Source organism: Microcaecilia unicolor, chromosome 3, assembly GCF_901765095.1.
Source record: "Microcaecilia unicolor chromosome 3, aMicUni1.1, whole genome shotgun sequence".
NCBI classification, from domain to species: domain Eukaryota; kingdom Metazoa; phylum Chordata; class Amphibia; order Gymnophiona; family Siphonopidae; genus Microcaecilia; species Microcaecilia unicolor.
Genome location: NC_044033.1, coordinates 528,181,098 through 528,207,872, shown reverse-complemented (window position 1 = coordinate 528,207,872; position 26,775 = coordinate 528,181,098). Strand labels below are relative to the sequence as shown.

At 46.3% G+C, this 26,775-nt stretch overlaps 1 protein-coding gene across 1 annotated transcript in view; it reads left to right on the top strand.

The window, feature by feature from the left end:
• Positions 1–26,775, top strand: part of AK9 (adenylate kinase 9) — a 327,370-nt gene that overhangs the window by 116,286 nt on the left and 184,309 nt on the right. The gene's annotated exons all lie outside the window — the stretch shown is intronic.

The window sequence follows — 26,775 nt, the reverse complement described above, 5'->3', positions numbered from 1 at the left end:
GATTGAAGGGGGCAAGACTCAGGAAAGATGTCAGGAAGTATTTCTTCACGGAGAGGGTGGTGAGCGCTTGGAATGCCCTCCCGCGGGAGGTGGTGGAGATGAAAATGGTAACGGAATTCAAACATGCGTGGGATAGGCATAAAGGAATCCTGTGCAGAAGGAATGGATCCACAGAAGCTTAGCTGAAATTGGGTGGCGGGGGGAAGAGGGGATGGTTGAGAGGCTAGGATAGGGGAGGGCAGACTTATTCGGGGTCTGTGCCAGAGCCGGTGATGGGAGGCGGGACTGGTGGTTGGGAGGCAGGAAATACTGCTGGACAGACTTATACGATCTGTGCCCTGAAAAAGACAGGTACAAATCAAGGTAAGGTATACACATATGAGTTTATCGTGGGCAGACTGGATGGACCGTGCAGGTCTTTTTCTGCCGTCATCTACTATGTTACTATGTTACTATATAGTTAAAAGAATGAGCTTTATTTTCTATCAAGTTTTTATTACATTTAATAACACCTGCGACAGATACATACACATACATATTCAGTACATAGATGTATGCTCAGATCGTTTTTACTCTATAAGATTTAAGTTTCTATTCACGCATGTTCTAATTTTCAAGCATTTTTATCAACAATGAATGAAGCTACGGTATTTTAAAGTGTAGTAATGATGACACACACACATACGCTCCGTTGTAGCAGAATACAGATATACGTATATATAGTTGTATTTCGATAATGGCATTTCATATATGTTCGTATCATTTTTTATGTCAAACACATTGTATTAATTATTACAAAAGCATAATTTAATATATATATATAACAGATTTCCATATATCACTTATTAATTTGCATTAATATATGGATGTCGTTCAGTTGGTTATTTTCGTTGCGGTTGTGATCATGCAAACACACACAATCAAATTAATAGCATTGAATGGATATTCAAGCATACACATACATATGAGCATATCTGTATTATCATTCAAATTATCCACTAGATTATTCGTTTTTCAGACTTCTTATATACGCATTCTCCAAGCCACGAGGATTTTTCAAGATAATTGGAAAACAAATACCTTTTTTCCAAGCTATGAGGATCATTCAAGGTGTGTCATTCATACAATTTTTTTGTTTTATACATTATATATCTTCAATTTATTAAAAAAAAATAATGGCATTCTTCTTATATATATTTTTTAGCCTTTTAAAATAAGTTTTTAAATAGACATTTAAATACAAGTTAAATATGTGATCATACAATACTTTAGAATATTCTTCACAATGTCAGACAATACACTCTACTACTACTACTACTACTACTACTTAACATTTCTAGAGCGCTACTAGGGTTACGCAGCGCTGTACAAATTAATAACTAAGGACGGTCCCTGCTCAGAAGAGCTTACAATCTAAAGGACGAAATGTCAAGTTGGGGTAGTCTAGATTTCCTGAGTTGTGATTAGGTGCCGAAAGCGACATTGAAGAGGTGGGCTTTGAGCTATGATTTGAAGATGGGCAGGGAGGGGGCCTGGCGTATGGGCTCAGGGAGTTTGTTCCAAGCATGGGGTGAGGCGAGGCAGAAAGGGCGGAGCCTGGAGTTGGCGGTGGTGGAGAAGGGTACTGAAAGGAGGGATTTGTCTTGAGAGCGGAGGTTACGGGTAGGGACGTAAGGGGAGATGAGGGTAGAGAGGTAAGGAGGGGCTGCAGATCGAGTGCATTTGTAGGTTAGTAAGAGAAGCTTGAACTGTTAATAACTCTGGGTTAATAATTCATTCATCTAATAATGAATTTTCTTTTATAAAAAATTTCAGTACATATATTTTATATCTCATAGTATTTTATTTTAATAGAATATACATAATTATTCATTGTTTTTAATTTTCCATATTTCATTAATTTTATATAATAATTAAAAGAAATCTTTTTCAGTAAGGTATCAATGTACAGGAATGGTCTATGGAGTTGTTGTTAACATTTTAGTTCATATTATTTGAAACCTGGTTCCTGTTAGCAATTTTAATACATTTTTATATTTATTTGTAATACCAAATTTTTAGCATGCCATTATGTATTTAACCCAATGAGAAAACACCCTCACAAATCACTAAAACCAAAACACATACTAGGAAATGCACATGGAAAGCGATGACCACAAATGCTCGCAGTCTAAGCAAGAAAATTCCTGACCTTCAAGCCCTGATTTTGGAGGCTGACTTGGACATAGTTGCAGTCACAGAGACATGGCTCAATGGTTCCCATGAATGGGATGTAAACATACCAGGCTATAATCTTTTTAGGAAGGATAGAGAGGGACGTATAGGTGGAGGAGTAGCTCTGTATGTCAGAAATGATATCCCAGCGACTGAAATGACAGGGAACTGGGGAAAGGAAGAAGCGATATGGATCACCTTAAAAAGAGAGATAGAACATTGGTCCACGTGGGTGTTGTCTATAGACCCCCGACACAATTGGAAGAACTAGATAAAGATCTGATTGCTGATATTCAAAAGTTGGGGAAGAAAAGAGGTGCTGTTGTTGGGAGATTTTAATCTGCCGGATGTAGATTGGAAGGTTCCGTCTGCAAAATCGGAAAGAAGTAGAGAGATTGTGGATGCTTTCCAAAGTGCTCTGCTCAGACAAATGGTGAACGAACCCACGAGGGAGGGAGCCACATTGGATCTGGTGCTCACAAATGGGGATAGTGTGTCAAATGTCCGAGTGGCTGCGCACCTGGGAAACAGTGACCATCAAACGGTTTGTTTTGATGTAACGGCTCATGTGGATGGCGGCCACTCTAAACTCAAAGTCCTCCATTTCAAGCGAGCTGACTTTAACAAAATGGGAGAATACCTGAGGAAGGAGCTGATGGGCTGGGAGGACATACGAGAAGTGGAAGGACAGTGGTCCAGGCTAAAAGAAGTAATAAACAGGGCCAAAGACCTTTATGTAAGGAGAGTAAATAAAAGCAAGAGAAAAAGGAAACCGATATGGTTCTCAAAGCAAGTGGCTGAGAAAATAAGATTAAAGAGTTAGCGTTCCAGAAATATAGAAAATCTCAAGAGGAGGACACGGGGAGGAATACCGATGAAACTGAAAGAAGCCAAGAGAGAGGTACGTCTGGCGAAGGCGCAAGCGGAAGAACAAATGGCTAGAAATGTAAGGAGGGGAGACAAAAACTTCTTCAGGTATATTAGTGAAAGGAGAAAGACTATAAAGGGAATTGTGAGACTAAAAGAACAACAAACAAAACTATGTAGAAAATGATGACGAAAAAGCCAATTTGCTAAATAGATACTTTTGTTCTGTTTTCACTGATGAAAACCCTGGGGAAGGACCGAGAGGGACTGGCAAAAGTACTCCTGAGAATGAGGTGGATAGAGCGCCGTTCACGGAAGAGAGTGTGTATCAACAACTTGGAAAGCTGAAGGTGGACAAAGCCATGGGGCCGGACGGGATCCACCCCAGAATACTGAGGGAGCTCAGAGAGCTTCTGGCGGGTCCTCTTAAAGACTTGTTTAATAAATCCTTGGAGAGGGGAGAGGTTCCAAGGGATTGGAGAACGGCGGAGGTGGTCCCTCTTCACAAAAGTGGGGATAGGGAAGAAGCTGGAAACTACAGGCCGGTAAGCCTCACTTCGGTTATTGGAAAAGTAATGGAAGCCATGCTGAAGGAAAGGATAGTGAATTTCCTGGAAGCCAATAAGTTGCAAGATCCGAGACAACATGGTTTCACCAAAGGGAAATCGTGCCAAACGAATCTCATTGAATTCTTTGACTGGGTGACAGGAGAATTAAATCAAGGACGTGCTATGGACGTCATATACTTAGATTTCAGCAAGGCTTTTGACACGGTTCCCCACAGGAGGCTCTTAAATAAACTAGACGGCCTGAAGATAGGACCCGAAGTGGTGAACTGGATTAGGAACTGGTTGACGGACAGACGCCAGAGGGTGGTGGTGAATGGCGTTCGCTCGGAGGAGGGAAAGGTGAGTAGTGGTGCCTCAGGGATCGGTGCTGGGCCCATTCTGTTCAATATATTTGTGAGTGACATTGCGAGGGGTTACAAGGTAAGGTTTGCCTTTTTGCGGATGACACCAAGATTTCCAAGAGTGGACACCCCAGAGGGTGTGGAAAACATGAAAAAGATCTGAAGAAGCTAGAAGAATGGTCTAACGTTTGGCAATTAAAATTCAATGCGAAGAAATGCACTTAGGGAGTAGAAATCCAAGGGAGACGTATGTGTTAGGCGGGAGAGTCTGATAGGCACGGACGGGGAGAGGGATCTTGGGGTGATAGTATCTGAGGACCTGAAGGCGACGAAACAGTGCGACAAGGCGGTGGCAGTAGCTAGAAGATTGCTAGGCTGTATAGAGAGAGGAGTGACCAGCAGAAGAAAGGAGGTTTTAATGCCCCTATATAAGACGTTGGTGAGGCCCCACCTGGAGTATTGTGTTCAGTTTTGGAGGCGGTATCTTACGAAGGATGTAAAAAAAATGGAAGCGGTGCAAAGAAAAGCTACGAGGATGGTATGGGAATTACGTTCCAAGACGTATAAAAAAGGCTTGCTGACCTGAACATGTACACCCTGGAGGAAAGGAGGAACAGGGGTGATATGATACAGACGTTCAAATATTTGAAAGGTATTAATCCGCAAACGCACCTTTTCCGGAGATGGGAAGGCGGTAGAACGAGAGGACATGAAATGAGATTGAAGGGGGCAGACTCAGGAAAGATGTCAGGAAGTATTTTTCACGGAGAGGGTGGTGGACGCTTGGAATGCCCTCCCGCGGGAGGTGGTGGAGATGAAAACGGTAACGGAGTTCAAACATGCGTGGGATATGCATAGAGGAATCCTGTGCAGAGGGAATGGATCCTCAGAAGCTTAGCTGAAATTGGGTGGCGGAGCAGTTGGGGGGAAGAGGGGGTGGTGGTTGGGAGGCGAGGATAGGGGAGGGCAGACTTATACGGTCTGTACCAGAGCCGGTGATGGGAGGCGGGACTGGTGGTTGGGAGGCGGGAAATACTGCTGGGCAGACTTATATGGTCTGTGCCCTGAAAAGGACAGGTACGAATTCAAGATAAGGTATACACATATGAGTTTGTCATGGGCAGACTGGATGGACCATGCAGGTCTTTATCTGCCGTCATCTACTATGTTACTATGTTACTATCCAGCTTATAATCGAACGAGAATAACGCCCAAGTTCCGACCTAAATCGGGAGATGGGCGTTTATCTCACAAAAACGAATAACGCGGTATAATCAAAAGCCGAATTTGGGTCGCTTTCAACTGCACTCCGTCGCGCGGATGCGGACAAAGTTGACGGGGGCGTGTCGAAGGCGTGTCGAAGGCGGAACTGGGGCGTGGTTATCGGGCGAACAGAGATGGGCGCCCTTCGCCGATAATGGAACAGTTTTGAGCTAGAATTTAGGACACTTTTCCTGGACCCTGTTTTTTTACGAATAAGGCCCCCAAAAGTGCCCTAAATTACCAGATGACCCCCAGAGGGAGTCGGGGATGACCTCCCCTGACTCCCCCAGTGGTCACTAACCCCCTCCCACCACAACAAATGATGTTTCACAACTTTTTACTTTCACCCTCAAATGTCATACCCTCCTCCCAAGCAGCAGTATGCAGGTCCCTGGAGCAGTTGTTAGGGGGTGCAGTGGACGTCAGGCAGGTGGACCCAGGCCCATCCCCCCCCCTACCTGTTACAATTGTGCTGCTTAATGCTATTAGTCGTCCAACCCCCCTCAAAACCCACTGCCCACATGTAGGTGCCCCCCTTCACCTCTTAGGGCTATAGTAATGATGTAGACTTGTGGGCAGTGGGTTTTGAGGGGGATTTGGGGGGCTCAACACCCAAGGGAAGGGTGCTATGCACCTGGGAGCTCTTTTACCTTTTATTTGTTTTTTGTAAAAGTGCCCCCTAGGGTGCCCGGTTGGTGTCCTGCCATGTGAGGGGGACCAGTGCACTATGAATCCTGGCCCCTCCCACGAACAAATGCCTTGGATTTATTCGTTTTGAGCTGGGCGATTTCATTTTCCATTATCGCTGAAAAGCAAAAACGCCCAGCTCACACCTTGACGAATAAAACATGGGCGTCTTTTTCTTTTAAAAAATACGATCCGCCCCGCCCCTTCACGGACCCGTTCTCGGAGATAAACGCCCATGGAGATAGGCGTTTCTGTTCCATTATGCCCCTCCACGTAACTTTTCGATGGAAATCTTTTGAGGTTCGTTTAATCATTTATATACAATATTATTTAATCTTTTATAACAGTGTTTTCTATATTTGCATACATGTTATAGAGGTTTCCAAAACATTAAGTTGAGTTTTTAAATGTGTAGTGACATATATGTTTATTTATCATTTGTTAATGATACTACAGTTTATTGTTTTTACTATCATTTTGTTCAAATTATTTACATTGTTTTAATAAACTTTTTTTTAGACTGAGGCAGGCCTGTGGCCGAAACTGTGCCGAGTCTGTGAATAAATTACTTTGCTTCATCAACGCAATCCCGTCTTCCTGGAGTCATTGGTCCATTTCCCACTGCCTAGTTGATACTCAATAATTTTGCTTCATTGAGTGGGTCCTCTTATAAAGCCACGGTAAAAAGTGGCCTGCGGTAGTGTGGGCTCGTCTTTTGGGCATGATCTGGACCACTTTTTACCGCTGCTGGGAAAAAGGCCATTTTTTTTAATGGGCCGGGAAATGGGCGTGCGCAAAATTAAAACTAGCGTGCGCCTATTTACGGCCTGAACCCTTACCTTATTGACTTAGTGGCAAGGGCTCATGCGTTACCCGTGCAGTAACCGTGTAGCGTGCGCCAATGTGGGTGTGCTGCTGATTACCCTTCTATTGCGGAAATGGCGTTGAATATTACCCTATTGCGGAAATGGCGGTGTATATTACCCTTCTATTGCGGAAATGGCGGTGTATAATACCCTTCTATTGCGGAAATGGCAGTGTATAATACCCTTCTATTGAGGAAATGGCAGTGTATAATACCCTTCTATTGCGGAAATGGCGGTGTATAATACCCTTCTATTGCGGAAATGGCGTTGAATATTACCCTATTGCGGAAATGGCGGTGTATAATACCCTTCTATTGCGGAAATGGCGGTGTATATTATCCTTCTATTGAGGAAATAGCGGTGTATATTACCCTTCCATTGCGGAAATCGCGGCGTATATTACCCTTCTATTGCGGAAATGGCAGTGTATAATACCCTTCTATTGCGGAAATGGCGTTGAATATTACCCTATTGAGGAAATGGCGGTGTATAATACCCTTCTATTGCGGAAATGGCGTTGAATATTACCCTATTGCGGAAATTGCGGTGTATAATACCCTTCTACTTGCGGAAATGGCGTGTATATATTCTATTGCGGAAATGGCGGTGTATATACCCTTCCATGCGGAAATTGGGCGTATAATACCTTCTATTGAGGAAATGGCGGTGTATATACCCTTCCATTGCGGAAATGGCGTATATACCTTCTATTGAGGAAATGGCGGTGTATATACCCTTCCATTGCGGAAATCGCGGAGTATAATCCTTCTATTGCGGAAATGGCGTTGAATTACCCTATTGCGGAAATCGCGGTGTATAATACCCTTCTATTGCGGAAATGGCGTTGAATATTACCCTATTGCGGAAATGGCGTTGAATATTACCCTATTGTGGAAATGGTGGTGTATACCCTTCTATTGCAAGGCTACATATGCAATTAAGAGACATTTAAGCACAAACATGCAGTTTCATTAGTTTCTTTTGAGTGAATCAGATTTCTTAGGTTAGTGTAGTCTGATGTACATTCAAGGGCATGCACTCTACAGACAAAGACATGGCCAACATTTGTGGTGTAAATCTAGGAAGGTGATTGTAGACAAATGGAACTGAAGCCTGTCTTTATTTGCTTGATAGGCTTTACTCTATTCCACCTTGACAGTAAACAGTAAAACAAGAACAATAAATCAATGGATCCTTAATCATTCAGTTTGTATATCCTGCTACACAACCCTGAGTGAACTGCAATATGTGCTTAGTTACTTTGAAGCAATGTATTTTTCTTATGCAGACAACATTTCTTTTAATATTTCCAGTAGTGAAGAGCTTTCAGGACACTATTGGGGCTCATTTTCAAAAGAGAAAATCATCTAAAAAGTGGCATAAAGCAGCATTTGGCCATTTTTCTCTCCAAAACGTCCAAATTTGTATTTTGGAAACCCATTTTTTTTTCTATGCTGTTCATTTGCAGTGTGACCAAATCTCAAGGATGCATGTGTGTGTGTGTGGGGGGGGGGGGGGGGGGGGGGGAGGGGGTGTTAAGGGCGGGATTTGAGTGTTCTTAAGACCTGGACGTTTCTCAGCCATAACGGAACAAAAATGAAAACATCCAGGACTAAAACGAAGATGTTTTCAGCTAGTTTTGTTTTTTTTAATAATGACCAACCTGCTTATTATCGAAAGTGATCGCTGGCCAACTTTCGACATAAATCGGGAGATGGCCAGTGATCTTGGAAAAGCGGCAAAATCAGTATAATTGACTGCTGCTTTTTTGACAGCATCACCGCTTTTCCATCGCCTCCCCAGCGAAACTTCAAAGGGGCGTGTTGCCAGCGAAGCGAAGGCGGGGCATGGGCGGGCATGGACGTGGCTACCAGATGGCCGACTTTCGAGGATAATGGGAAAAAAAGCGGCGTTAAGCAGTATTTCGCTGGCTTTACTTGGTTCTTTTTTTTCACGACCAAGCCTCAAAAAGGTGCCCCAACTGACCAGATGACCAATGGAGGGAATGGGGAATGACCCCCAGTGGTCACCAACCTCCTCCCACACGAAAAAAATAAAGCACTTTTTTGCCAGCCTGTATGCCAGCCTCAAATGTCATACCCAGGTCCCTGACAGCAGTAGGCAAGTCCCTGGAGCAGTTTTTAATGGGTGCAGTGCACTTCAGGCAGGTGGACCCAGGCCCATCCCCCCCTACCTGTTACACTTGTGGTTCTAAGTGTTGAGCCATCCAAACCCCCCCCCAACACCCACTGTACCCACATGTAAGTGCCCCCCTTCACCCATAAGGGCTATGGTAATGGAGTAGAGGTGTGGGGAGTGGGTTTGGGGGGGATTTGGGGGGCTCAGCACCGACGGTAAGGGAGCTATGCACCTGGCAGCTTATTTTGTATTTTTTTAAACATTTTTAGAAGTGCCCCTAGGGTGCCCTGGCATGTGAGGGGGACCAGTGCATTACAAATGCTGGCTCGTCCCACGACCAAATGCCTTGGATTTCGCTGAAAAACAAAACCGGCGATCTCAAACCCGGCGAACTCTGGCATTTGGCCGGGCTAAACCGTATTATCAGAAAAAAATGGTCGGCCATCTCTTTCGATAATACGGTTCCGGCCAGCTGTTGCGCCACCGCCAAAATAGATTGCCGGCGATCTATTTCGCCGGCGACGTTCGATTATGCCCCTCTAAGCCAATTACATCGCAGATGTCAAAAGACATATTCCATGTTGTTGAGTATCATTAAAACAAGCAGAGAAAACATGAACAATTTTATTTATTTATTTGTTTGTTTGATTATTTATTTTTTATTTATTTTTTATTTGGCAATAATAGCACACATTCTTTTGGAAAAGAGTACACTCTTTTTCTGATAGTGGGGAATGCAAGTTTATTTTTCGGCCTGCAAAGAACACACCCAGACCCTTCCCTCTTTCCATATACATGAACAAACTAGTATGATTACAAATTCAGTCAAGGGAACTGACACCATATCCAAAGGACATAGTAACATAGTAGATGACGGCAGAAAAAGACCTGCACGGTCCATCTAGTCTGCCCATAAATCATATGTGTATACCTTACCTTGATTTGTACCTGTCTTTTTCAGGGCACAGACCGTATAAGTCTGTCCAGCAGTATTTCTCACCTCCCAACCACCAGTCCCGCCTCCCATCACCGGCTCAGGCACAGACCCCGTATAAGTCTGCCCTCCCCTATCCTAGCCTCTGAACCACCAACCCCTCTTCCCCCCGCCCCCAATTAATCCTTTTTACCAACAGTTGTTATCTCTGACTCACTGGGCGGAACAAAATCATTCTATTTTCCAGAAACTGTTGTAATATCTAATGTTTGTAAGTCTTGATAAGGCAGAAGTAACATAACTTTCATTCAAATGTAATAGTAAGGGAAAACATACAGTATATGACTGTATGTATTTTTCCCCTTGCTATTCCTAATAGTGCATCAGTGTCTGTATACATAAGTACATAAGTATTGTCATACTGGGACAGACCGAAGGTCCATCAAGCCCAGCATCCTGTTTCCAACAGTTGCCAATCCAGGTCACAGGTACCTGACAGAAACCTAAATAGTAGCAACATTCTATGTAGAACCCCAAAGAGTAGCAAGATTCTAGAATTCTGAAGAATAACAAGATTCCATGCAGAATTTCAAAGTGTAACAACATTCCATGTAGAACCCCAAAGAGTAGCAAGATTCCATTCAGAATCCCAAGTACATAAGTATTGCCATACTGGGACAGACCGAAGGTCCATCAAGCCCAGTATCCTGTTTCCAACAGTGGCCAATCCAGGTCACAAGTACCTGGCAAGATCCCAAAAAAGTACAAAACATTTTATGCTGCTTATCCCAGAAATAGTGGATTTTCCCCATTTAATAACAGTCTATGGACTTTTCCTTTAGGAAGCCATCCAAATCTTTTTAAAACTCCGCTAAGCTAACTGCCCCTACCACATTCTCTGGCAATGAATTCCAGAGCTCAATTACACATTGAGTGTAGAAAGATTTTCTCCGATTCGTTTTAAATTTACTACATTGTAGCTTCATCGCATGCCCCCTAGTCCTAGTATTTTTGGAAAGCGTAAACAGACGCTTCACAGCTACCCGTTCACTCATTATTTTATAGACTTCTATCATATCTCCCCTCAGCCGCCTTTCTCCAAGCTGAAAAACCCTAGCCGCTTTAGCCTTTCCTCATAAGGAAGTCGTCCCATCCCCTTTATCATTTTCATCGCCCTTCTCTGCACCTTTTCTAATTCAACTATATCTTTATTGAGATGCGGCGACCAGAATTGAACACATTATTCGCGGTGTGGTCGCACCATGGAGCGATACAAAGGCATTATAACATCCTCATTTTTGTTTTCCATTCCTTTCCTAATAATACCTAACATTCTATTTGCTTTCTTAGCTGAAGCAGCACACTGAACAGAAGGTTTCAACATATCCTCAACGACGACACCTAGATTCTTTTCTTGGTTCGTGACTCCTAATGTGGAACCTTGCATGATGTAGCTATAATTCGGGTTCCTCTTTCCCACATGCATCACTTTGCACTTGCTCACATTAAACGTCATCTGCCATTTAGATGCCCAGTCTCCCAGAAGGTCCTCTTGTAATTTTTCACAATCCTCCCGCGATTTAACGACTTTGAATAACTTTGTGTCATCAGCAAATTTAATTACCTCACTAGTTACTCCCATCTCTAGGTCATTTATAAATATGTTAAAAAGCAGCGGTCCCAGCACAGACCCCTGGGGAACCCCACTAACTACCCTTCTCCATTGAGCTAGCTAGCTGTATCTAGCTAGTGTTATATTAAGATGCTTCCACTGTCACAATTCCTAATACACCTGAGATGTTCAGAAATACTACTACTACTTAACATTTCTAAAGCGCTACTAGGGTTACGCAGCGCTGTACAATTTAACATAGAAGGACAATCCCTGCTCAAAGAGCTTACAATCTAAAGGATGCGTGAGCAGCCAGACCGATAGGGGCAGTCAAATTGGGCAGTCTGGAATTCCTGAAAGGTAAGAGTTAGGTAGATCTTGTAGTGAAACCAATACACAATTTTGGACAGAAATTTGACACCATATACACTACAACTTAAGTTGAGCAATCAGTTCATGCCTTTAATCTATATGTCTTCCATCTTATTGGATGTTCCACAATTTCAGTTTCTTTTGTGTATTGACAAACTTGACAGTGTCCACATCTGCATTGTAAAATGAGGTATGGTAAGCTTATCTTTTAAATTTCTTTCTCTTGAGAACACAAATCTCAGCCTGGTGTCGTTGTATCACATGACAGTGCTCTTCTATGATTTGTTTAATCTTGAAAGCACGATCAGAATAAGGTAGGACACACGCCAATCTCATATCCACTTCCTTCCGTCATGGTTGTAAAAGTAACTCTCTGGTAGCCATAGGCGTAGTTTGACTGTTTCATTTGGGGGGCAAAGAATGGGCGGAGCATATTAGCATATCATTTGCATATATAAATATGCAAATGAATATGCTAATATGGAGGAAGGAAATGAAATTTACAGGCAAAATATCACAGATGCATATTTCAAAAAGCTGACACATTTCAATTAATAAATTATGAATAAAATACTTTTATTTACCTTTGTTGTCTGATCATTTAGTTTTTCTATTCGCTTTGATCCCAGTGTCTTCTGTTTTATGCAGTGTCTTCTTTCTAGTAGGCTTCCCTCTGCTCCCCACCCTCCAGTCCCATCCATCTCTTGCTCCTTCCCTCTGCTCCCCAACCCTCCCAGTTCCATCCATCTTCTGTTCCTTCCCTCTGCTCACCATCCCTCTGTCCCATCCATTTTCTGCTCCTTCCTCTGCTGTGCCTGACCTCCCCCAATCCCATCCATCTCCTGGTCCATCCCTCTGCTCCCCCCCCTCGCAGTCCCATCCATCTCTTGCTGCTTCCCACCCCTCCCAGTCCCATTCATCTCCTGCTCCTTCCTCTGCTTCCCACCCCACCAGTCCCATCCATCTCCTGCTCCTTCCCTCTGCTTCCCACCCTCCCAGTCCCATCTCTCTTGCTCCTTCCCTCTGCTTCCCACCCCTCCCAGTCCCATTCATCTCCTGCTCCTTCCCTCTGCTTCCCACCCTCCCAGTCCCATCTATCTCTTGCTCCTACCCTCTGCTTCCCACCCCTCCCAGTCCCATTCATTTCCTGCTCCTTCCCTCTGCTTCCCACCCTCCAGTCCCATTCATCTCCTGCTCCTTCCCTCTGCTTCCCACCCCTCCCAGTCCCATTCATTTCCTGCTCCTTCTGCTTCCCACCCTCCCAGTCCCATCCATCTCTTGCTCCTTCCCTCTGCTTCCCACCCCTCCCAGTCCCATTCATCTCCTGCTCCCTTCCTCTGCTTCCCACCCTTCCAGTCCCATCCATCTCTTGCTCCTTCCCTCTGCTTCCCACCCCCCAGTCCCATTCATCTCCTGCTCCTTCCCTCTGCTTCCCCCCCCTCCCAGTCCCATTCATCTCTTGCTCCTTCCTCTGCTTCCCACCCCTCCCAGTCCCATTCATCTCCTGCTCCTTCCCTCTGCTTCCCACCCCTCCCAGTCCCATTCATTCCTGCTCCTTCCCTCTGCTTCCCACCCCTCCCAGTCCATCCATCTCTTGCTCCTTCCCTCTGCTTCCCACCCCTCCAGTCCCATTCATCTCCTGCTCCTTCCCTCTGCTTCCCACCCCTTCCAGTCCCATCTCTCTTGCTCCTTCCCTCTGCTTCCCACCCTCCCAGTCCCTTCATCTCCTGCTCCTTCCTCTGCTTCCCACCCCTCCTAGTCCCATTCATTTCTTGCTCCTTCCCTCTGCTTCCCACCCCTCCCAGTCCCATTCATCTCTTGCTCCTTCCCTCTGCTCCCCCCCCTCCCAGTCCCATTCATCTCCTGCTCCTTCCCTCTGCTTCCCATCCCTTCCAGTCCCATCCATCTTCTACTGCCCCCCCCGCGAGGTCCAAGATCGTGACTCCGTTTACCCCCTCTCTTCCCCCTCCCTCCCTCCGGCGCAGGCAACAGTCTTCAGCTTTTTCAGCGTTCCTGGCAGCGAGTAGCGATGTACACGCTGCCTTCGGTCTGCCCGGAAGCCTTCTCTTCAAGTTCCTGTTCCCACCTATGCGGGAACAGGAACTTGAAGAGAAGGCTTCGGGGCAGAGCCAAAGGCAGCGTGTACAATGCTACCGCTGCCAGGAACGCTGGAAGACTGCTGCCTGCGCCGGAGGGAGGGAGGAAGAGAGGAGTAGACGGACACGCTCCTCTCGGTCGCTTGGCTTCCCTGCCCTCTCTGGCTGCGTCCCGCCTGAAAGGAAATGACGTCAGAGGAAGGCGGGACGCAGATAGAGAGGGCAGGGAAGCCAAGTGGACCGAGAGGAGCGCGTGCCTGCCTGCATGTGGTTTTTTTTTTTTTTTTAAAACTAATGGCGCGGCGGCGCCCCCCCTCGCCCCCCCCAGTCTACCCTATGCTGGTAGCCTAAAGAGCTCTTTTATAAGATCTTCGAATAATCTCAGATAGATAACCCCGTACTAGCAATCTCAAGGACATGACTTCTGCCGTTTCATCATCATCACAGCTTCAAGAATTGTCCTAACGGGAGGTTGTCAGGTAGGTGTCTAGGATGGTGGCTAGAGTAATGTAGCAGGGTGTTCCTATCCGTACTTTTCCTAGAAATTCTCCTTTTCCAGGATCAGGACTTCTTTCTCCTTCTTGGTACTCTAAGGCCCCTTCTGCTATTATTACCTTCTCCTTGAGAACACAGGTATCCTTGCTGAGAACCTCCTGTCATCTCAGTGATTCACTGCAGCTTATGATACAATGGTTCCTTAGCCAAAGACTCAGATTACCTTTGGGGCTGGTGTTTCTTACCAGTCCCGGTTCCCCTCCAAAATAAGTTTCCTCCTGCCATTACCTCACTGGTTAGGAGAGCCCTCCCTTGTTCTGGAAGGTGCAGAGGTATAAACAGGTCACAAGATGTCTCTGCAGTCCCTACAAGGCAGAACCTTAGGATTCTCACAAATATTTATTATGCATAGTTCCAGTGGTGTACTGAGGGTGGGACGGTCCGCCCCGGGTGCACACTGCTGGAGGGGTGCAGAAAGCAGCCACACGGCAGAAGGAGCAGGGAACCAGAGGAACCAACAGCTAAGAATGCACCTGGGGAGGAGCTTGGGTGATACCTCGGGGGGGGGGGGGGTTGATGCACTGGGGGGCAGGGTTGCCAGGTGGAAAATTTTTTTCCCACCCAAACCAGCCTAAATCCAGCCCAAAACCTGCCCAAACTCAAACCTCGCCCCTGACACCCCCACCCCCGGGTCATCACCCCCGTCCCCGCCGTCATCGGCCCCGCCCAGAACGTCACTAACACCGCCCAAAATATCACTAACCCCGCCCCCCGCGGCCGAAAAAACCGCCAAAAAACCGCCCAAAAGGCAAAAAAGAAGCCCAAAAAACCGCAACCCGCCGCGGGCAAAAATTTCCCGCGGCGGGTCGCGGAAAACCGCCCAATTGGGTGGTAAAATCGCCCACCTGGCAACACTGCTGGTGGGATGTTGTGCTACACCTGGGGGGACACCGCTGCATCGGTGGGGGGGGGGGTGCGCAACGGTGATCTGCCCCGGGTAGTAGCCGACCAAGGATCGTCTCTTCATATTTCATATGTATGTGTTTAAATTGTAAGTTTTACTTGTAACCTACCTAGACTGAAAGTTTTTTTGGGCCCTTTTACAAAGGCGCATTAGGCTCTATGTGCATGCAGTGCACCCAAACGAGACTACCAGCAGGCTACTGTGTCCCCCCCTGGCAGAAATTTCAGGTTTATCGTGCATCCATAATGCTTGGATGATTTTTATTTATTTCCTCCCACAGTTAATGGCAGTTTGCGCACGCCAACCGGTCACCACATGTAGTCCATGAGCCGCTAGATCAATGGGTGACGTTAAGGACTCAGGCCAGTTTTAGATGCTCACTAGTTTCAGTTTTACCGAATACCCTTTTCCCGTCCCAGTTTTAAAAAGCCCTTTTATGCAGACATGGTAAAAACTGGCCCAGTGCACGCCCAAAACACATGCCTACACTGACGCAGGCCACTTTTATCACAGCTTAGTAAAAGGACCCCGAGTGTGGCATAATCTTAAAAATAAATGTAACAATCAGTTCCTTCCTTGTGCCTCTCTGGCTGTTTAGGGATCTTTTTGCCACGAAGTACTGCCTGCTGCTTCCTGGTCTGTTCCTGCTGCCCGAAGATTCTCTTAATTAGTTTGGCATTAGTCAAGGAAAAAGATTTCTTCATCTTCAACAATGTAATACAGCTAAAACTGTAATGCCCTGCTCATGGAAACAGGATGACACTATTTGTTCTGCAAAAACAAATGTGTACAGAACAGTCATAAACAGGAGCAATTTTATATATTGAGCCTGCAAAAAGGTGGGATAATTGGGGTACAAATGCAATAAATAATAAATAATATTTTCATGTAAATCTGTACAGAGGTTGCAATGACCTGACTAGACACCAGCTACTCTAGAAGAAAATGTATTTATGTATTGATTTTTAGCTTTTGATATACTGACCCTTGAAGTAAAATCCAGATCAAAGCAGTTTATACCAATGGTTCAGCTCTAATCTCAACATCAGACATAAATCACATACAAATTATCCAACCCAACATATCTATGAGAAAATGCAATTATCCAGTAGTCAAACCTATACTTTCTGGACAACCTCATGATCCAAGAAAGCTCCCCTAAAAAGACTAGCAGGCTTATTTTCGAAAGAGAAGGGTGCCCATCTTTTGACACAAATCAGAAGATGGGCGTCCTTCTCCCAGGGTCGCTCAAATTGGCGATTTTGGGCGTCCTCAACTGCTTTTTGTTGCAGGGATGACCAAAGTTCCCAGGGGCGTGTTGGAAGCATAGCGAAGGCGGGACTGGGGCGTGATTAATACATGGGCATCCAGGCCGATAATGGAAAAAGAAGGGCGTCCCTGACGAGCACTTGGCCAACTTAACTTGGTCCACTTTTCTTGCGACCAAGCCTCAAAAAGGTGCCCGAACTGACCAGATGACCACCGGAGGGAATCAGGGATGACTTCCCCTTACTCCCCCATGGTCACTAACCCCCTCCCACCCTAAAAAAATTAAAATATTTTTTGACAGCCTCTATGCCAGCCTCAAATGTCATACCCAGCTCTCTGACAGCAGTATACAGGTCCCTGGAGCAGTTTTAGTGGGTACTGGAGTGCACTTCCGGCAGGTGGACCCAGGCCATCCCCCTACCTGTTACACTTGTGGTGGTAAGTGTGAGCCCTTCAAACCCACCAGAAACCCACTAACCCACATCTAGGTGCCCCCCTTCAACCCTTAGGGCTTTGGTAGTGTGTACAGTTGTGGGTAGTGGGTTTTTTTTTTTGGGGGGGGGGGCTCAGCGCACAAGGTAATGGAACTATGCACCTGGGAGCAATTTCTGAAGTCCACTGCAGTGCCCCCTAGGGTGCCCGTTGGTGTCCTAGCATGTCAGGGGGACCAGTGCACTATGAATGCTGGCTCCTCCCACAACCAAGGGCTTGGATTTCGTCGTTTCTGAGATGGGCGTCCTCGGTTTCCATTATCGCTGAAAATCAGGGACGACCATCTCTAAGGTCAACCTAAATGTTGAGATTTGGACATCCCCGACCGTATTATCGAAACAAAAGATGGACGCCCATCTTGTTTCGATAATACGGGCTTCCCTGCCCTTCGCCGGGGCGTCCTGCGTGGATGTCCTCAGGAAAACTTGGGCGCCCCGTTTGATTATGCCCCTCTAGGTTACTGCATGCTGAGGAGTCCTTTACTAAGCTGCACTAAAAAGGTGGCCTGGGCAATCACTAGTGCGTGGGTTTCCTCACAAGCTGAGGCCACCTTTAGCACAGCTGTAAAATGGCCGAGTTTTCATTTCCTCAATTAATGGCCACACACTAATTTCCCAATTACCATGTGGCCATTAGTGCGTGAGCCCTAACCGACACCTAATTAGTGGGTGGAAAGGGCTCATGCGGTAACCATGTGCTAATCAGTAGGCATGTGGCAATGTACCTCCGCTAACCAATTAGCACTAGGCACAATTATTCGCCCCCAGGTCTAAAAAATAAAGGTATTTTTTAGCACCAGGGAAGCATGCATAGATGCCAGAACTATCGCAGGATGCCTAAGCGAGCCCCATGGTAGTGTTTTTATGTATGTACGAAGCACGTGTTAGCGCTTACCACCAGTTAGTAAAAGGACCCCTAAGCTTGCTCAGCTTTGCAGTTAAACCTATGGATGGACGACTTAAAAACTGTCATCTCCTGTGTCATTTATGGGAACTTTCATTTTCTGTAGGTGTTCCCCCATCTGTCATCACCGATATAACACAAGACACGATTTCCAGTGCCTATCTAAAGCAAATAACCCCCCTCCTCAAGGCCCCCACCCCTGGAGACCCCTTCCCCTAGGTCCCTGATGGCGAATCTATGACACGTGTGTCAGTACTGACACACGTAGCCATTTTCGATGACACGCGGCCGCATGTGGCCGCATACAGAGAAGTAGCGGCGTTCCTTGCTGACACCCGGGCGGATCGCCGTTGCGCCACCCCCCAAGGTGCAGCGCGACCTCCCCCCCCCGGCGAAATCACACCCCCCCCCCCGGTGCATGTTTACCCATGTGCGCTCCTATTGGCTCCCTCCGAGTCCTCCGCTCGTTCCCTCCCTGCTGCTCCCTCTGCCCTGGCTCCTGCACGGCCGTTTGACCTCACTTCCGGCCGGCGGAGCAGAGAGCAGCGGAATGCCATGGGGGACGCATCTCTGAGGGCCCTGTGATCGCCATTACCAGCAACCACATAACCACAGCAACCATCATCCAATCTACTGTTCTGGGGTGTCGTGGATTTCTAATTGACCATCATTACCGAGATAGGTGAGGGGGAGGCTGGGAGAGGCGAGGGCATGTGCTATGGGTGCCGTTTCCCGCCATTAGAAATAGCGGCAGCCATCTTAATTTACATAAGGTGGTCAGTTAGGCTAGTTAACCCCTAATTGCCTGCAGGCTAACAGGCTATCTATAATTCTATCTTATTTATTTATTTATTTATTGCATTTGTATCCCACATTTTCCCACCTTTTTGCGGGCTCAGTGTGGCTTACAATAGGATATGAATAATAGAAATACATTTGTTACAATTTGGTTATGGATTACATTGTGCAAAGGTATAAGAGACATTCAAATATCAGATTTGGAATATGACAATGGGATATCAACATAGAAGTAATTGGAAGGGGGCAATGGGAAGCTCAAGGGTAGTGTTAGACAAAGACATATGGTGTCCATAGTTCCGTGGATAGGTGCGTGATAGATTGGGGTGCGGGATGAGGGATCAAAGTGGATGTAAAATGCATTGATGAATAGTGAGTGTGGACTCTATGTGAGTTGGCTCTTTCCGTAAGTTTGTTCAAACAGGTGAGTCTTTAGTAGTTTACGGAAGGAAGCTTGATCGTCAATCCTTCTCAGGTTACGCGGTAGTGTATTCCATGCCTGCGTGCTCTTGTGGGAAAAGGTTGACGCGTGCAACGTCTTGTATTTCATGCCTTTGCAAGTGGGGAAGTGGAGGTTTAGGTGTGTTCGGGATGATCTTTTAGCGTTTCTGGGTGGTAGGTCTATTAGATCAGACATGTACGCTGGGGCTTCGCCGTAGATGATCTTATGGACTAGTGTACAAACTTTAAAAGTAACGCGTTCCTTGAGTGGAAGCCAATGTAATTTTTCTCGTAGTGGTTGTACCCTTTCATATCTTGGTTTTCCGAAGATGAGCCTGGCTGCTGTATTTTGGGCTGTTTGAAGTTTCCTCAGTATTTGCTCTTTGCAGCCCGCGTATAGTGAGTTGCAGTAGTCCAGGTGGCTGAGGACGAGGGATTGCACTAGGCTGCGGAAGACGTATCTTGGGAAGAATGGTCTTATTCTTTTCAATTTCCACATGCAGTAGAACATCTTCTTGGTTGTGTTGTTTGCGTGGGTTTCGAGTGTTAAGTGGCGGTCGATGGTGACTCCAAGGATTTTTAGCGTTTCTGAGACTGGAAGGTTTAGGGTTGGTGTGTTTATTGCGTTGAATTTATTTGTGTTATGTTGGGAGGTGAGTATCAGGCATTGGGTTTTTTCTGCATTTAGTTTCAGGCGGAATGCATCTGCCCATGTGTTCATGATGTGTAGACTTTGATTGATTTCGTTGGAGATTTCTTTGGTATCTTGTTTGAATGGGATATATATTGTCACATCGTCGGCGTATATGTATGGGTTGAGGTTGTGGTTTGATAGGAGTTTGGCTAAAGGGATCATCATTAGGTTGAATATAGTTGGTGATAGAGGCGATCCTTGTGGGACTCCACATTCAGGTGTCCATGCTTTGGACGTGGTTGAATTTGATGTGACTTGATACGAGCGCATGGTTAAGAACCCCTTGAACCAGTTCAGGACATTTCCTCCTATGCCAAAGTATTCAAGTAAGTGTAGTAGGATTCCATGATCAACCATGTCGAAGGCGCTTGACATGTCGAATTGTAAGAGGAGTATATTGTTACCAGTTGCAATTATTTGTTTGAATTTGGTCATGAGAGTGACTAATACTGTTTCTGTGCTGTGATTCGAACGGAATCCTGATTGGGCATCATGGAGTATTGAATGTTTGTCTAGATAGTTTGTGAGCTGTTTAGTTACCATACCTTCAGTTATCTTGGTTATTAGTGGTATGGATGCTATTGGCCTGTAGTTGGTTATTTCGCTCGTGTTTTTCTTTGTATCTTTAGGAATTGGGGTGAGTAAGATTTTTCCTTTTTCCTTTGGGAAGAGTCCATTTTGTAGCATGTGATTTATATGGTTTGTTAGGTCTAGTATGAATTGTTGAGGAGCAGATTTCATGAGGCTATTTGGGCATATGTCTAGTTTGCAGTTGGATTTGGCATATCTTTTGAGAGTTATCGAGATGAGGTCTTCTGACAGTAGTTCAAATTCGGTCCAGGTTCTGTCTGCTGGGTGTGTTCCTTCTTCTGGATCTAGACAGTCTAGAAGAGTGGTGTATTCTGTAGGGCTGGCGGGTATTTTGTGTCGTAGTAGTATAATTTTCTCCTTGAAGTATGTCGCAAGGTTGTCAACACTTGGTGTATCTTTGCCGTTGGTTGTAACTGGTGTGGTGTCTAACAGTTTGTTCACGAGGTTGAAGAGTTTATGTGTGTCTTTGTAGTTTGGTCCTATTAGTGTTTTGTAGTGTAGTCTTTTTGTTTGTTTTATGGTATATTTGTATTTTCTTCGGAGTAGTTTCCAGTCGTTTCGTGTTTGTTCGTCTCTTTTTTTGTTCCAAGCTCGTTCTAGTCTCCTGACTTGTGTTTTTAGTTTTTTCAGCTCTTCGGTGAACCATGGATTTGCATTTTTCCTGTGTGATGTTCTTGTTTGGACTGGGGCAATTTTGTCTAATGTTCTTGTGCTTATATCGTCCCATTCTTGGAGGAATTGGGTGGTGTCTGCGTTTGTAGTCCATTCGTTCTGGTAGATCTGTTGCCAGAATGTTGTGGGGTCTATTTTTCCTCTCGTGGTGTAGGTTGTTCGTTTATGTTTGGTGTTTGTGTTTAGTTGTGTTTTTCGCCAGTAAAGAGTGACATTTGCTTTATGGTGGTCTGACCATAATGTGGGTGTCCATGTTACGTTAGCGAGTATGATAGATGAGTCCGGTTCGAATCTATTCGTTATGATATCTAGTGTGTGTCCTTTTTCGTGAGTTGGTTGTATGTTAGGTGTTTGCAGATCCCAGAGTTTTAGGAATTCTTTGAATTCTCGTGTATTTGGTAAGGTGTCAACTTCTAGGTGTAAGTTGATGTCGCCTAGTATGAGGATGTTTGAGGCTGATACGCAGGTATTCGAGATGAAATCCACGAGTTGTGTTTGGGCGTCTTGCCATTTTCCTGGTGGTCTGTAGAATAGGATTGTGCTGAGGTGTCCTGTTAGGCTTGGATGGTTGATTCTAGTCGATGCAATTTCAAGTTGTGGTGAGGTGGATTCGCCTGTGATTGTGATGGTGAATTCAGGTTTGTATATAATAGCTATTCCGCCTCCTCTTTTTTTTCCATTTCTTGTCCAGTGCGTGATTTTGTATTCTGGTGGGCACGTTTGTAAGATGGTAGGGTCTGTGGGACTATGGAACCAGGTTTCTGTGATGAATAGGAGGTCCAATTTGTCTGTGATGATCCAATCTAGTATGTCTACTGCGTTGCGTACTGCTGATCTTGCATTGATGTATCCTAGTTGGATTGAGTGATGTGGTTCCAGGGTGGGGTGTGACGTGTTTATTTTTATTAGTTGTCTGCTTCTTCTGTAGTTGGATTTGTTGTTGTCATTGTTTTCCTCATTTTGTCGGTGGTGTTTATGTCCGGAGGTTATTGCGATTGGTTGATTGTTGAGTCTTTGATTTGGTAGGTTGTTTAAAGGTTGTGCATAGGATTGGTGAGATGTAAGCGGGTTGTTGTGGTTGTTGTTTTGGGCGTGCATTGTGTGTATGTGAGTGTTATGCGGTTTGTGAGTAGTAGGGTTGTTGTTGACTAGGCTGTGGGTTGTGAGTGCGTGTAGGAGTATAGTGAGACACTGGATAGTTAGGCGTGCACTGCTGGTGTTCATGTCTATGTACTAGGCGTTGTGGCAAATATGTATCAGGTGTATTTTTAGTGAGTCAAGTTTACAATTGTATTCGAGCTTGGCTACAATTCAAGTGAGGTACAGAGGTTTACAGTTGCATTCGAGCTTGGCTACAATTCAAGTGAGGTACAAAGGTATACAATTGCATTTGTGCTTGGCTACAATTTAAGCGAGTTAAAGTTTACAATTGCATTTAAGCTTGGCTACAATTCAAGCGAGGTAGTGCTGGCAATTGCTATTAGTTTAGCAACAATTAATTTAAAGCTGGTAGCAGTTCCGTACTAGGCAGGTTAGGTGGTGTTTGTATTTGTATTTACGCTTGGCAAGCTTGGCCACAATTTAATTTAATTTGAAGCTTGGCAACAGTTTATTGCAGGCCAGCTTGCACTTACTACTTGATAACAGTTCATTAGTAGGCAAACGGAGCAGAGCAAAGCAAATAAAGCAAATCAAGCGAGCATTTTTAAGTAATGCTAAGGCAGTGTATGCATGTTGCTTTCACTTTAAGGTGTGCAGAGCAAAGCAGATGTAGCGAGGGTTTTTTAAATCATGCGAAATCAGTGCATGCATGTGGTTAAGGTGAGCAGGCATTTAATTACTCTGTTCATTCACGGCGGTGTGACTTCTGTTCCTTGGTTGTGGTGCTGAGCAGGTTAGTCTTCCCGGTCAGTCTTGGGCTTCAACGGTCGGCTGGAGCTTAGCGGGTGAGGTTCTGCGGTCTTGCGGGGGGGTTCGGAGAGTCGGGTTCTGCAGGCAGGTCCGTGGCTCTTAGCCAGGTAGCGTTCCTCTCTGCGAGCCGCTTGAGTCTCCAGATTAGTTGCGGCTTACCCTTCTGTCTTCTCCGACGCCGATCGATCTCCGAATCGTGGCCCGGAAGGTCGGATCCAGCGTCTGCCTCCGGGTCAGATCAGGTCTCCCAAATCAGCAAGGCTGGGTGATTCGGAATGAGGCCCTCGGCTCCAGTGGTGTCCGAACCCTTCCGGTTCGGTCAGGGCACTCGCCTCTCCTTAAACGACCCCGCGAGTTCGGCTGCTCTGGGTCTGGTCGTTTGCAGGTAGATGGGCCGCGTGGCGCGGTTCGCTCCTCTGGAACTCGCCGGTTGCCCTTTGCGTCCTCGCCTGGTCCTCGGCTTCGGTGGTGTCCGAACCCTTCCGGTCCGGTCAGGGCACTCGCCTCTCTTTTTGGATGACCCCGCGAGTTCAGCCGCTCTGGGTCTTGGTCGTTTATGGGCGGATGGGCCGCGTGGCGCGGTCAGCTCCTGCCCTCCAAATCCTCGCTTGGTCGGATCGATGATCAGTGCGGCACGATTCAGCCGTGGTTCAGTTCTCTCCCGGCCCGTTCCGGTCCGGTCGAGGGCGGTCGAGGGCGGCCCGGGTGGTCTGCTCCTCTGGGATTTTCGGGAGCTCGGTGAGGGAGCTTCCTATCTGTCGGCCATCTTAGATACCATCTAAGCCAATGAATAAAACAATTGGTGTGAAACACAAAATAACAAGTATTGGGGGAAAACACCTCATATATCCAGCATAATAGCTGTAATGCCAACGGACAAGGGAATCATAGTCACAGGTCAAATGCTCCTGTTTATCTTAGCAATCCATTGTCCAAATGAATATATGTATTTTTGCATGTCAATCTCCAAATAATATAATTCTGCTCACAATTCAAAATGTCTATAAATCTTCAGAGTTTAGAACTCAGTTGCTATTAAAGAGCCTTAGACAAAGCATCACTTGTTGTTTGATCCCTACTGAGATCTCCATTTCACCGAGACGGCTTCGTCAGGGGATAAATATGGAGCGCTGCCATTTTGGATTATATGTTGTCCATCAATATTCAGGGCTGTATTTAAACAGAAAAAATATGTTATAAAAACTGTCATTGAAAGGAGAATATAACAATAGCTGTGATCAATCAAGGCGAACCTACCAGTAAACTTAGCAGCATTGAATCTTATATGAGTCACACCAGCTTGAAAAATGGCAGCACGCTAATAAAAAAGAAACTGGAAGGCTCACTGGATCTAAGTTGATGAGTCCACCATTGCTCATGCTGCAGAAGCCTCGATCCACAGTAACCTCCCCTTTTGCAGGCCTCTAGTTATACTATAGCAAAACATTTAAACCCATCAAAGGAGTGACCTAGCAGGGAGCAATGGGCAACTAACGGGGTTCCCAGCTTTCCTCGGGAAACGCAAGATCAGTGTTCACATGTATATGTCTTGTAGTTTTACCAACATAAAGCTTATTACAAGAACACTTAAGAATATACACCAGAAAATCAGTCTTGCAAGTAGTGGAATGCTTTAAAGCATATCTTCCATATCATCAAGCTGATCAATCCATAGACTGGTGGGTTGTGTCCATCTACCAGCAGGTGGAGATAGAGAGCAAACTTTTGCCTCCCTATATGTGGTCATGTGCTGCCGGAAACTCCTCAGTATGTTCTCTATCTCAGCAGGTGGTGGTCACACACAGCAGCAGCTCTGGCTAGGCCTCCAAGCCTAATCCTTAGGTTTTGTTGAGGCCTGGGGTTGAGGGCTCTTTTGAGCAAGTGCAAACCTGGTGGTGCCAGGTCCCTCCTTTTCTCCCCCCTCCCGCTGGCTCCGTTTAAAAAAAAAAAAAAAAAAAAAATTTTTTTAAACGTCTTTAAAGGCGTTTAATTCGACGTTTCTTTAAACGTTCATTGCAGCTACTCACTGGGACACCAGTTCGTTACAGCTCGGAGCGGCAAGCAGGTAATTTTACCTTTTTATAGCGGGCAGGGAGTTCCCCGATTCTTCTCCTCGTGGCATATGGCGTCGGAGGGCGAGGGCGCAAAGGGTCGCTCCCCGGATCGCTGGAGCGCTTCTAGAGGGGATGCGGGGGTTTTACAACCTGATTCGCCCTTGATGGGTGACAGTTTAGTGACCGATGAATGTCCCGGTCGTTCCTCTGGCGTGGCGGTTTTTTCCTGCCATAAACGCCCATCCCCCGCTCCTCGCCTCCGCCATCTTGGCCGGCCACGCGGCTCGGACGGCTTCTTCGTGGGCCGCCCTTGAGGTTGGAGACATTAATGCCATGAACGCCCTTAATTTGGGCGACGGCACAAGCGGCTAAAGTTAAGCGCCGTTCTTCCCGCGCGGCTCCTTCGCGGAGTTTCGCGCCGGACGCCATTTTGGATGCGCAGCATGTCTCTCCCCCGCTATTGCGAGCGCCGGTTGAGAGTGCGTCTAGGGCTGTTGCCCAGGCTGCGGAAGTGCACAGTCTGGGGGGTTTCTCCCCCGAGTTTGTTTTGCTGCTGCATCAGGCTTTCCTCATGCAAAACGCTGCCCCTGCTCCCTCTTCTGATAAAGAGGTTGAGGTTCCCAGAGGTAAACGCCCTCGGGTTGATTTCCAGGCCTTGGAGGAATTTGTCTCCTCCGATGTAGATGAGGGCAGCGTGTCTGAGGTCTCCCAACGGTCCTTTGCGGATTCCTTGGAGGAGATAGATCCCCGCTCGGATGGAGCGGATGACCCCTCTGCAGCGCGGCTTTTTAGCCCAGAGGATTTGCCCAACCTGTTTTTACAGGCCATGGTCACTTTGAAGATTTCCTCTCCGGAGGACGTCTCTCCCTCAGCCCCTGTTGGCTCTGCCATTATGCTGGGGACGAAGCGCCCGCCTAGATCCTTCCACGTGCATGATGCCATGCACACCTTAATTGCGGCTCAATGGGATGTCCCGGAAACGAGCCTTAAAGTGGCTAGGGCTATGTCCCGCCTCTATCCTTTGGCTGTGAGTGAACGTGAGGCCTATCTGTGGCCTACCGTGGATTCTTTAATCACTGCGGTGACTAAGAAAACGGCGTTGCCGGTGGAAGGTGGCACGGCCCTAAAGGACGCCCAAGACAGAAGATTGGAGGCGGCCTTAAGGTCGTCCTTTGAGGCAGCTGCTTTAAGTTTGCAGGCCTCAGTTTGCGGCTCCTATGTGGCCAGGGCGTGCCTGACTATGGTGCAGCGGGCTTCCCCCTCGGATCTTTCCTTGAGGGCTGATTGGCCGGCCCTGGAATCGGGCTTAGCCTATTTGGCAGACTTGCTGTATGATGTCTTGAGAGCCTCAGCTAAAGGCATGGCTCAGACAGTCTCTGCGCGGCGGTGGCTTTGGCTGAAACATTGGTCTGCTGACCACGCCTCTAAATCCCGCCTGGCTAGATTGCCTTTTAAAGGCAAGCTGCTCTTTGGGGTCGAGCTGGACAAAATCGTGACCGATCTCGGCACGTCTAAGGGCAAGAAATTACCA